This window comes from Ruditapes philippinarum, unplaced genomic scaffold, assembly GCF_026571515.1.
Source record: "Ruditapes philippinarum isolate M1 unplaced genomic scaffold, ASM2657151v2 ctg1575_1_1_1_1, whole genome shotgun sequence".
Lineage (NCBI taxonomy): Eukaryota > Metazoa > Mollusca > Bivalvia > Venerida > Veneridae > Ruditapes > Ruditapes philippinarum.
Genome location: NW_026855093.1, coordinates 169,391 through 182,081, shown reverse-complemented (window position 1 = coordinate 182,081; position 12,691 = coordinate 169,391).

Here is a 12,691-nt window from a genome sequence, read left to right as displayed (position 1 = left end):
CAGATCTGTTTGATCGAGCTGCCAGTCAGTGAAATCAAGATCTGCAAGAACAATTTAAAAAATTGCTGATTAAAGTCCAGGATGTGTTTGCCAAAGATGAGTTTGATCTGGAAAACTTCACTCGAACATGGTATCGATACTGGCTCTGCAAAAGCTATCAAACAGGGGATGATGAGAACACCTATGGGATTTGCAGATGAAGAGGAAGCTCATCTAAAGAATATGTTGAAAATGGGAGTTATTCAACCTTCCAATTCAGAGTGGTCTTCAGCCCCAGTGTTGGTTAGGAAGAAAGATGGCGGGGAACGGTGGTGTGTTGACTACAGAGCCCTGTACGCTGTTACCATCAAGGACGTATATCCATTTCCTCATTTCGAGGTTTGCATGGATATGTTGGCGGGAAACAAGTGGTTTTTAAAATTGGATGCCAATGCTGGTTACTGGCAGATTCGAGTGAGGCCAGAAGATAGAAAGGAAACAGCAGTGGTCACTAAGTACGGTTTATTTGAATTCGTTAGGATGACATTCAGTTTTTGCAATGCCCCAGCAACCTATTCAAGAGCTATGGGTACCGTACTTCAAAGGTTGAACTGGAATACAGTTCTTTCGTTCTTGGATAATCTGATGGCTTTAGGTAAAGTTTTGATCACCACCTTAAGAACTAGAGAGAAGACTTCACCAGGTTCAGAACGTATCAACTGAAGTCAAAGCCCAAGAAATGTGACCTTTTTAAATCCAAGGGTGAGTTTCTTGGGCAATATGTTGGGCCAGATGGACTTAAGATTGGCAAAAAGGATATTGAAACAGTGACAGGTTGGCAAAGAACCATTTGTACCAGGGAAGTAGAAAGCGTCTTAGGACTTGCTAATTATCATCGGGCCTTCATCAAAGATTACGCTGCCAGAGCATCAGCATTGTACGAGATTACAGGAAAGAAGATGTTTATTTGGAGTGAGGCCCAGGACCATAGCAGTCTGACCTGGCTACTGAGGTTTAAAATATGATAAACAAGATCGACAAGGAAAAGCGGCGTTCAATGAACACAATCCCCACCTGACCCAGCAATAAGAGCCAGTGGCAAGGAGCCCAGGAGGACCCACGAGGCCAACTAGCCAGATGGCTTGAGGAATTGAGCCAATACGATATGAAGGTTTAGCATCGTCCACGTAAAAACATGGAAATGCTGATGCGTTATCAAGAGTATCAGCCTAGCCAACACCTTGTGATGCATATAAAGCCGACGCAGAACTAACAAAGTTACCAAGTGGAGGCTGAAATTATTGCACTTAAGCTCTTACCAGTTGGCAAGAATTTGAATGTTCAGTAGACAATGTTGTGCCTTTCAGCCAAAATGTGTGTGTTAGAAATAACTCAAGAAGACATTTCTTCATTTCTTGATTGTGAGCTCAGTCCCAAAAGAGCTACTTAGTCAATGGAGTATGGACACGCTGGACTTGGTTTGTGAACGGAAGTTAGAATTCAGAAAGTGGGACAGAATGACACAGATGTTTCAAAAGTGTGGTATTTACATACTGACAGTTCTTAGAAGGCCCAAGTTGCAGATAAAACCTCCAGTTCCTCATTGCATGGCTAGGTGATAAAACCGAGCCAAAAGAAGGGGAGTTATTTATAGCAAAATAGATAAATACAGAATCCCTAAAGAAAGCCCAACACGGCAAAATTGAAAATGTTGCAGGCTTGGTTTGATTGAGCCTGTTCATGGACGGTACTGGAAAGTGCAAGTTACCGTCCACGCTAGTAAATCGAGCGGTTGATAATTTTATATTATCGCTTATCGCGCCTCTGCTTATGGACAAGTAGAACGTTACAAATGGACTCGGATGCGGTCAGGTCAAGGAACCACGGATTATGGGACAAATTATAACCCCAAATCGCAGATGCACTAAGAACGAGCGTGAACCGCCATACTGGATTTACACCAAATATGCTTATGATCAGTAGAAAAAAAATCAACATGCCGGCTGATCTAGTATTTCCAACTGCTCCTAACGAAATCCCTGTAGATATGGATGATTACGTTTCGCAGTTGGGAACAAGTTTAAAATCTGCTCATCAAACAGCAAGAGAAGTGTTTAAGAGCACCTGTCCGTGCTCTGTCTTTGCCCTGTCCTGTTTTTGTTTCGAGTCCGCCTGGGCTCCTTGCCATTGGTTCTTGTTGCTGGGTCATATGGGGGTTGCGTTCATTGTACGCCGCCTTTCCTTGTTGATCTTGTTTATCATATTTAATACCAATGTGGAACGTATGAAAAGGAATTATGATGTCAAATTGTACAAGATGCAGTTTGAAAATCTGGAAACAAAGTGATCCCTCGGAAGCATTAATCACAACAAAATTACAAGAGAATTGCAGACTCGGTTTGATTGAGTCTGTACATGAAGGATAATGAATACGTGCAACATCCCTCACGCCCCCTAGCACCGGCTTGAGCGGTACTCAAGAGCGGTACTCAAGAGCGGTACTCAATTCTCAACACTTAATAGTGCTGGCATCAATGATCCCGAAAGCCCAGACAAATATAACAACACTGAAGTGAAGTGCGGGGCAACTTTTTACAGCTGCCACACAGCACTTGACACCTGCTGTTGTGAAGTATAAACATCTGGAAACAAGTGAAGTCGGAGATGTTGTATAAATTCTGAATGCAGCTACAGTGAAGGGACAGAGTCGGAAACTCGGTCCACCTTGGACTGTAGTGGAAATGAGAATTTCACCATATCTATATAAAGTACGTTTACAAAGGGGATCCACAGCAACCAACCATAACAGGGTGAAACCTTACAAAGTTTCAGTTCTACCAGCATGGATTTAGAAGTTCCAAAGAGCACTTAAGTCCACGGAACTGTTGCAACAGAGCCCCGTCGATGAAGAACTTTATTGTGTCTTTAATGGGCAAGATACTGGCCAGTTTATGATACAATGTGACAATTGTGATGAATGGTTTCATTGGGAATGTGTAAACATGTCAAAAGATGATGTCCAAAACGAAAACGATTATGTTTGTCCTGTAGTGTATCCGGACCTTGAGTGAATGGAAGTAGTTAGGCCAGGCAGGGAATAGGCGTTGAACATAAATGATAAGATATATTTATTATTCGTTGTCTATTTTAGGAAATGGCGGAGGCTCAAGAAACTCCGACGTCTTCATGTTCAACTTCACCTAGCAAGAGTCCAAGGATGTCATGGGCTAATCGGGAGTGAGCCAGTGTCCCTTTGTCACATTCGCTCAGGCTAGTCCCTCTTGCTACACCTTTTGAGGAGATATTTGAAGTGGACAGCAAAGGGATATTATGGGCTTATATCATACATATATTATACCCTCAACCAGAAATGATAGAGAACAAGATGTCCTAATTTCCCAGTACAAAATTGCCCTTAAGTTGAAAAGAACTAGAAATGTGTCATCATGCCATGGATGCCCCCGCATGCAGCCATAATTTCAGATGTTATAATATTTTGTTCCAATTTTGTTTGCACAAATTATTTTTTTCATTTTAAGTTCAAAGCCCTTAAAACTTTTCAATGTTAACACAAACCATTTTCATACAATGTTCAAGGCACTGAAATTATTCAGTGTAAACCTTTTGAAAATAGCATATTTCATATTTGTAGCCAAAAAAATGGCTACATACATTTCAGTGCTGAAACTGAAAGTTCAAATTTTGTCCAAAATCATTAAACCACGACCAAATTCAAACTTAAACTGCTTATTCCCAAGATGTATCTATATTGTTTTCAAAGTGAAAGGGATATAACTCTGCCAAAATATTATCGAACCATGACCAAATTCCAACTTAGCCTGCCCATTCCTTTGACATATCCATATGTCAAATTTGAGTTGTTGGGTAGATAATGAACAGAAACTGTAAATTTCATATTATTTTCAAAGTGAAAGGGGCATTACTCTGCCAAAAATCTTTGAACCATGACCAAATTACATATTATTTTCAAAGTAAAAGGGGCATTACTCTGCCAAAAATCAGCGAACCATGACCTAATTCGAACTTGACCAGTATTCTCTCATGACATATCCATATGTCAAGTTTAATTTGAATGTGTTATACCAATTGGGAGATAATGAACGCAAACTGATAATTTTATATTATTTTAAAGTAAAAGGGGCATAACTCTGCCAAAAATTCGAACTTGACCTGTATTTTCTAATGACATATCCATATGTCAAATTTATGTTGAATGTGTGCAACCGTTACTAAGATAATGAACGGAAACTGATGATGACGGAATGACAGAAGGACGGTACAGGGCAACACTATATGCCCCGGCCATTACATGGCGGGGGCATAATAAAATGGATTAAGGAATTCAGGGCATGTGTGGCGGTCTTCCATGCAAACAAATGGATGGAAATGAACATTGGATATCGACCCCCTAAACGGAGTACCACACAGTCGTCAACTTTGCTATTATCGTCCACAATGTGCAATGACATTAGATTGTTGACTAATCCTTCAATCCTGACCATAAGTGAAAAATGCTGCCAAAAATAAGGTAGGAACACAGGTGTCTAGCCCTGTCAAAATCATTTAGAAGGAGATTCTCCAAATAGAATATGATAAACATGATCAACAATCAACAAGGAAAGGCAGAATCGGAGGCAATTGTCATATCCGATGATGACTACGACTGACAACATTTCGGTCTAACATGGAACAGGGAGTGCAGGTTGCAGTTACGGACAGAGAGACAGTTTCTCGGTCCGTAACTTAAGGTTGTGAATACATGGCGGCATACTTGCTTACTAGTGATTTTACATGAGGTAAAAAAGGTTAGGCTGAGGAACTGCTCGTTAGATGGATGTTCAACAGCGGTTCGGATAGTCGCCGGCATGTGATGGAAAAAACCTGCCGAGGCCATTTCAGTTTAAATAGCTGCTAGAACCTGGTATGTAAAACAAAAGGATGGAACTAGTCCTATTTATGAAATGTAGACTAGTTGGAGATGACGGATCGTTTGGAGACCTTGTACACATGGTGAATAGGAAAAAGGCCTTCATGCATGACACTTATGTGCCAGACTCTGATCGTGATTGGTTAGTCAGAATCTGTCAGAGACATAACTATGAGATACCAGCTCGGTTAACTTTGAAACCAGTGGACAGTGCGGCTCTACTTTGCCATTGGAGGGTCGCACTGGTTCTGCTGTGACAAATTGTCTTTGGAGATACAGGGCTGTTTTCGTAGTGGAGTGGTCAGCGACAGCGTGGAGTTGGTGACTGACCAATACCAGGTTTTGGATAGCGTCGGATTGGAGGAGAGAGAGAAGGAGGAAGATTTGCCAGTTTTGGAATCATTAGATTCTCACTTCCATGCATACCGGCTCAGTAAATTGTTGATGGGCCATCCAAGGGCGGAGATAGCCGACCGTATAGAAGCAGAGGTAGGCTGCACACCAAGGAACAGAGTAAATATCCTGTCAAGCTCCCCAGCCTGAAAGGTTTCGGAGCGGCAATAGGTGTACATCCGAAAAAATGCCAGCACCTGACACCGGCCAAGTTTCAGATGGTCTTTGACTATCTGAAAGCTTGGGACATTGTTGCAATAGGAGAAACTGGACTGGACAGGACAGAACCAGAGAAGTTGTGGAAGATGCAGGAGAAAATTCTGGAAACAAAGTGATCCCTCGGAAGCATTAATCACAACAAATTACAAGAGAATTGCAGACTCGGGTTGATTGAGTCTGTACATGAGAGATAATGTATAAGTGCAATATCCCTCACGCCCCCTAGCACCGGCTTGAGCGGTACTCAATTCTCAACACTTAATAGTGCTGGCATCAATGATCCCGAAGGACCAGAAAATATAACAAGACCATGGTGAAACTACTTAACTTCAGTATGCCGGTCCGTCAAGTCATCTTGCATATGAGAGTAGGAGCAGATCAGCATGCAGGAGAAGTAAGTGCAAAGTGCTTACAGTTGATGAAGGCAAACGCAGCCCCAACACAGAAAATACACCTACATTCTTTTGGTTATACAGTGGAGCAAAAAAAAATGAAAATAAGAATCCTTAACTTGTAGGATGGTTTGATGCTTTCCCCAACTGTTATTTTGGATTCAGTGCTAGGGTAACTTCTTTTGACAAGTACCAGATCGCAGCACTGCAACGGGTGCCAGCAAACCGTTTTCTTATGAAACTTATGGATGCGCCCTATTTCAAGCAAGCTGCAGCCCGAGCCAGTACCCCTGCATTTCTTGGAGATATCGGGGAGGTAATCAGCAGACATAGGGGAATGGCACTTGCGACAGTGATGGAGCTGACCACCAAGAATGGCAAGGATTTATACTCTTTGTAATTTAAGGGCCGTTTGTTCGGTTATGGCCGAGCAATAGATTGACAGAAATCCCTTTTATGTGTTCAGCATCAGAAGCGGGACAAATATTGAGATATGATCTGTCTGTTCGGCTACCACCGAACGACTGTTTGTTGGAAATACTCTAAACTTTAGTTCAGCATTAGCAGTAGAACAGACATGGCATGACAAATCGTTTGTTTAGTCACCCCCGAACCATGGTTAGATGTTTATTCTGACAGTCTGTTCCGCATTTATTACAGCGGAACAACTGTGGCAGCAAAATTTCCTTAAAGCATGAAGACCTAGCCAATATCAAGATAATTTGAGTTAACTGATATGTTTGTCTCTTTAGAATCGGGAGAGTGTGGTACGAGTGATATTGAGTACGGTTCTGTTAGTTACAGAATAGTTCGGATAACGGAACTGGGTGAAACCAGATTTCACAACGAGGCTTTCAAGAACAGTCTTACTGACTATATTCTGAAGACTTCAAGAAGCATAAACCTGACGAGCAACGGTTTCACGAGAGTTCACTGGTTTGACCATTGTACCAAGACTCCTTTGCGTAAGGGTAAGTGCTTTAGTACCATACATTAAATATACATTCTGGTCTGATAAACCAGCCACCCTGCGTATAAAACAAACAGTGCTTGCCATTCATCTTTTAAATATGTTCCCGCTTTTGCATCTTTATCACTGTTTATTCCTTAATCTTTGTTAAATTCATTTGTGAAATATTAAAACTGGGTGTTAGCAAACATTTTGGCCAAGTCTGAATGATCAATTCAATATTTTAAACACTTTTTAACACTTATAATTGTAGCTGTTGACAGTAAACAACTTACACTAGAAGCCATTTTTAGCTGTTGCATTGTGGTGAATGATGAGTCAATTATGGGTCAGACTACCCTGTTGCTTTTACTTCTATATGCTTATGTTATTTATATAAGCATGTGTGGAGGTCACTGTCAAAGACCTGGCTTATAACTTTATCATCGATTGTACTGAATAATGGCCCGTTGTTAAAAGTTTGTGAACTTTTTTGTCTTAAGGATTAAACATGAAGTTCACTATTTAAAGTCCACAATCATTGCATGACTTTTGACTTATTTATATACTTTTTCAACTTACAACAATGTATGGTTAAAATTGTGCATGCATCATCAATATTCAAAATTGCTGAGTGTAATTAATGAAACAAAACTTCATTCATGTCTTGAAGTTATAATTCCTTACTAAGACCCATAACCTTGACATGGATTTTAACTAAAAAAAGTGCCCATTTTAACAGAAATAAAACCTTGTTCACAAAATTACAGAAGCTCATGAGTGATGGTATATCTTGTCTTAAATCAAAAGACACCTTAAACTTTATATTTTCTTATCTTATTAATGAAGTTATTAATTGACATTGTGTTAACAACTAATTTGTATATTTTAGTGTGACAGGTTTGTGCATCTTATTTCCTCATTTTAATAGGTAAGTGTCTTAACATGTCTGAAGAAGAAAAATGTTGAGTGTTTTTTTGTGTTTTTTTTTGTATATTTATCAAACAATTATAATATAAAGTATATTTAACAAATAGTATAAATTGCAGTATACTATAATGTAAAGCTAGGATAAGGTGAAAGCAAAAATAACATAGCATTAGGTTCAAAATACATACATTTACCCAGCAAATTTACTCTCTAAATTTCAGCTATATGTATGCCAGTTTATACAATTTTAATTTAATTGTCTATATAATTATCTATATAATGCAGTGCTCAATTTAACCACACACAAGTATTGAGATCATAACTGTTAAGTTCCTAAATTTGTTCTTATTGTTTGACAGGTTTGCATGAGTATTTTACAATTATGTAGATGAAACTTTTAAAAATTAATTTGGACAACATTTATATGAAAGAGATTTTAACGTTTTATAAGTATCACTACTGACTTGCATAAATTAAAAATGTGTTTTGTTTTCTCTTCCCACCTACAATACAAAGTGAATTTACCTCTTTTCAAAAATATTTTTCTCAAAATAATGGTATATACAAATAAGATATCAAAATTATCAAATACTCCACTGTCTACACATAATGCATGATGACCTGTTACTGTTACTGTCAACATTAATATCATTTAATAATGTACAATTAAAGACCAATGTCTTTAAATTTGAAATATAAAACTTGATTTTAATGCAGTCATATAAAAAAAAGAAAATCAGTAGAAGTTTCCTACATAAGTGCCAAACCCTATTTTATTTGAGTTGGAAAGGGAGACATATTTTTTTTGGCCTTATTTAAAATAATGAAATGGTCAATCATGGAGCATTATATTACTCAATAATAAAAGTCTCTGTTTGAATCCAGGGTTTACATAACATTTATATAGATGATTTAATCAACTCTCACATTTGGTAAAAAGTGAAAATAATGTTTGAAGTTGATGATACAGACTATAATAAAAATAATAGGAAGTTAAACACTTTTCAACATAACTGATCAGTTGTTGTTCTAAAGAATTTGGAAAGGGCAACTGGTATTCATTACTCAAGATTTGTCCTTTTATGTATAAAATATTGATGTATGAATCCCAATATGACTTTAGGAAACTATATCATATACTATCTAAATGATATGATAATATTATGTTATAATAATATACCCAAAACAACAGTGTAAAAGTATTGTAAACATGTTACAATACTCTTCAAGTAACTTAAAATGTGGTCATTTTCTGAGTGTAAACCCAGTAAGTTATAAGTGTTGAACCATTGCATTACAAACATATTTTCTGGTTACAGATGATCATGGCAGTTTATAACGATATATATATTTAGTAACTACAAATTATCACACTGTAATACCACATTTGACAATTTATTATTTGGCATGAAACTGACATCAGACAAAAAAACATACCAATAAACATATGAGACAATGGTTTGAATGATTTTAATCAGATATTTAAAGTGTAGATTTAAACTAACAAAACAACAAAAACTGGCAATAATTAACCAACCAAGTAGAGGGTTTTTCTAACAAAGCAGTAAGGAACCAGTGGTGTCAGATTTTGGTTATCAGCTCTATATATTTTTTTACACTTGCAGTACAATATTTTGTCAGCTTGTTACTCTAATGATCCAAAAATAGGTAGAATGAGATAACTACATTTGTTAAGTGAAGTTCAAGAAAGTCAATTAAATCACAGGCAGGAATCAATTTTTATATTTGTTTATGTTGAAATTAATAGATGATCTTAATACTGATTATATTACTTTAAAACTTGTTTATCAGTATGACACTTGAACAGACTTTTTATGAAATTACTTTGTTTTTATACCACATTGAGACTATTGATAGTAAATGGGACTTTCTTAAATTCCTGTGTAAATTGTTAAGAATTTTTTATGACTGCGAATGATGTTCCAATGGTGTTAAAATGTTAGAAGTGACTGTTTTGGAGTTGACAGGGGTAAGGCAAGGGAACACACAATTTTCTGTGCCACTAACAATAAAATTGATTCACCTATGGAGGTGAATTAATTTTGTTGTTAAATCTTTGTTAAAGCCGATATTTTAACAAAAAGATAACGCTATTTATTTCTGAAAAACTGAATTTTTTAACAAAGATATTTAACAAATTTTAACAACTTTTTGTTAATTTAACACAACGTTAACGTTAACAATGTTTGAACAACAGAATTGTTTAACAACAAAATTTAACACAGAATTTAACAATTTATGTTAATTTAACTATGATTTCATTGTTAGATATTTAACAAAAGTTTTGAACAACTGGGCCAATGTGTCCCTTTCATTCAGTTTACATATGACTGGTACCGATATACCAATAACCAATACAAATGGCAATATGAAATTCAGCATTTACCCTTCATGTGAATTAAATAATCGGACGAAATTTATTAGAAGCCGAAATAGAATGGCGACTCCATTTATTCTTCATTCATTATTATTTCTTTATTTATTATCGTTTATGTGAATGGCTCGCTTGATTTTTCGGAACTGGTCAATGCGCCGGAACCGGTCAAACACATGTAATGTACTGTAGCCAGGACAGGGTTCCCACAAAGAAGAGAAATCAAAATTCCCTGACTTTTCCATGACTTTTCCCTGACCAAGACTATTTTTCCATGACCAATAACAGCGTTAAGTCTTCGCAATCTTTAGAGCATTAAACGTATTTTTTATATGCTGGCCTCCTCTTGCCTATATTAGCCAACCTCTTTCCTCCCTTTCTTTATTTTAAATTATTTCAGAAACAGAATACATGCCTACGTATAAGCATCAATTGTTATTAGCTACTTGTGTAGTTTACTCTCAATTAGCATGAGAACATTTATCCAAAAAGAAAAGTATTTGAAATGTCATGCTCAAATATGTTTCATTCTCGACCATATAAAGCAGTGTAATCAAAACATTGAGATACAAACTACCATAGCTAGTTTTGTATAATTTCTGCTTATATACTAGTATTATTACCTTTGCCATTACCTGTCTTATTGTTTCTTGTTAAAACAAAATTTTTTAATTGATTACTAACATTTATTCAAGTATCATGCATGCCTATTTTAGTCAATCCTCCACTGATTGCACAGCATTGTATGGGGGAGGGGCCAAAAATATAAAAGTTTGCATTCCTGAAAAAATGCTATGTCTCTATGTCATAAAATTTAAATCATCATTATATAATAATACATAGGGCTATAACTTTAACAATCTTGGTATAGGTCTATAACATAATTTTCATGCTAGATATCTATTCTATAGCCTTTGTCAATTCAGAGAAGAAAATATTTAAATATTTACTAAATGTATAAACATATAACTTGAGGATAACCTATGACTCCTTTGATAGGCCAATTTTGACACTATGGGCAAAATTTGAGCATTTTTGGTACAGGACCTATAGATGATATTATATACCAATATCAAAGCTCAGAGCCCTGTAACTTCATTTCATGTCTTCACTGCATGTATAAAATGAAAATCAATGACCCCAAGAAAGGGCCAATTTTGACCCCATGGCTATAATCTTGTTAGAGGTCTAGTAGACGATCCCTTTTGCAAAATATTTCAGCTATAGGGCTTTTGGGTCTTTAGAAGATTTTTTTTAATATTTTTTTCTTATAATTTCTTTTGGTTGCCATGACAACCAGATTCTTGCACAGAATCAAATTATTTTAACAAATTTGGGAGCCCTTTACCAAAGGAAAAATCCTGCCTAGTTTGGCTAAACTTGGACTAACTGTTTTTAGAACATTTTTAACTTCACTATTAAGTAAAAGTTACTTTAAATGACAAAAGATTTCAAAATATTTCAGACATAAGCATATTTTTTAGAGTAAGATATTTACAACAATAAAAAAGATGCTCATAGTGACAAATATAAAGATAATTAAAATAATCGAAGAAACTGCCTAAGCCATGACTGATTTTGCTTCCTACAGTTTGACCAACATTCTTCCCTTACAAAATTCCCTGACTTTTCCCTGACTTTTGCTTATTTTTCATCTTTCCCTGACCAATTTCAAAATTCCCTGACTTTTCCCTGACCTTGAAAAAAATCATTTTTCCCTGACTTTTCCCTGACCGTGGGAACCCTGCAGCATTAGATTTTAGAATTTTTTTGATCGATTTAACAAAACATTATTTTGTGATTTGATACATACTGATATATACTTTGCCTGATCACGGTCGGGTAATAACCTAATCACGTGATTCAAGTGAGACATATTTTTTCGTAAAATTGGTCCGATTCCAGACCATTCTATTCTAAAGACTCTATTGAAAGGCATACTGTATGAGAATAATTTAGTGACAAAAGATTAAACTTTCCAACAAACCATTGATTTATTTAGTTTTAAAATATAGTAAAAACTAAGCTCAATACGATTTCTATCTCGTTCTTTCATGTTCAAAGCATAAAATACAGATTGTTCACATTTTCAGCAACATAAATACAAATTTTCCCAATGGGGCTTCAATTAAAACTGGCGACAGTAACATCACCTTTTTTAACTGTGTAGTGTGAAATAGCATTCGAATGGATTAAAATTTTAAGGTATTGTCATATTTCTCTCCATATTCATTGATTAGAACACATGATTTGGTACTTAATTCTTTGTAAAATCACAGGATCCCGAAATTCTATTTAAAACAAAAAATAACGATTTAAAAAAAATCCCATATATATAATAAAAAAAACACAAGGAAGGCAACAGCATTTCCCCACCCACCGCTACATTTTACAAGGAATATTTGTAAAAACGCCTGAAATTTACTTCCGAGCACACATAATAAAGCACATTTAAATCTATCAGAAACACTGCTTACTCTTATCAA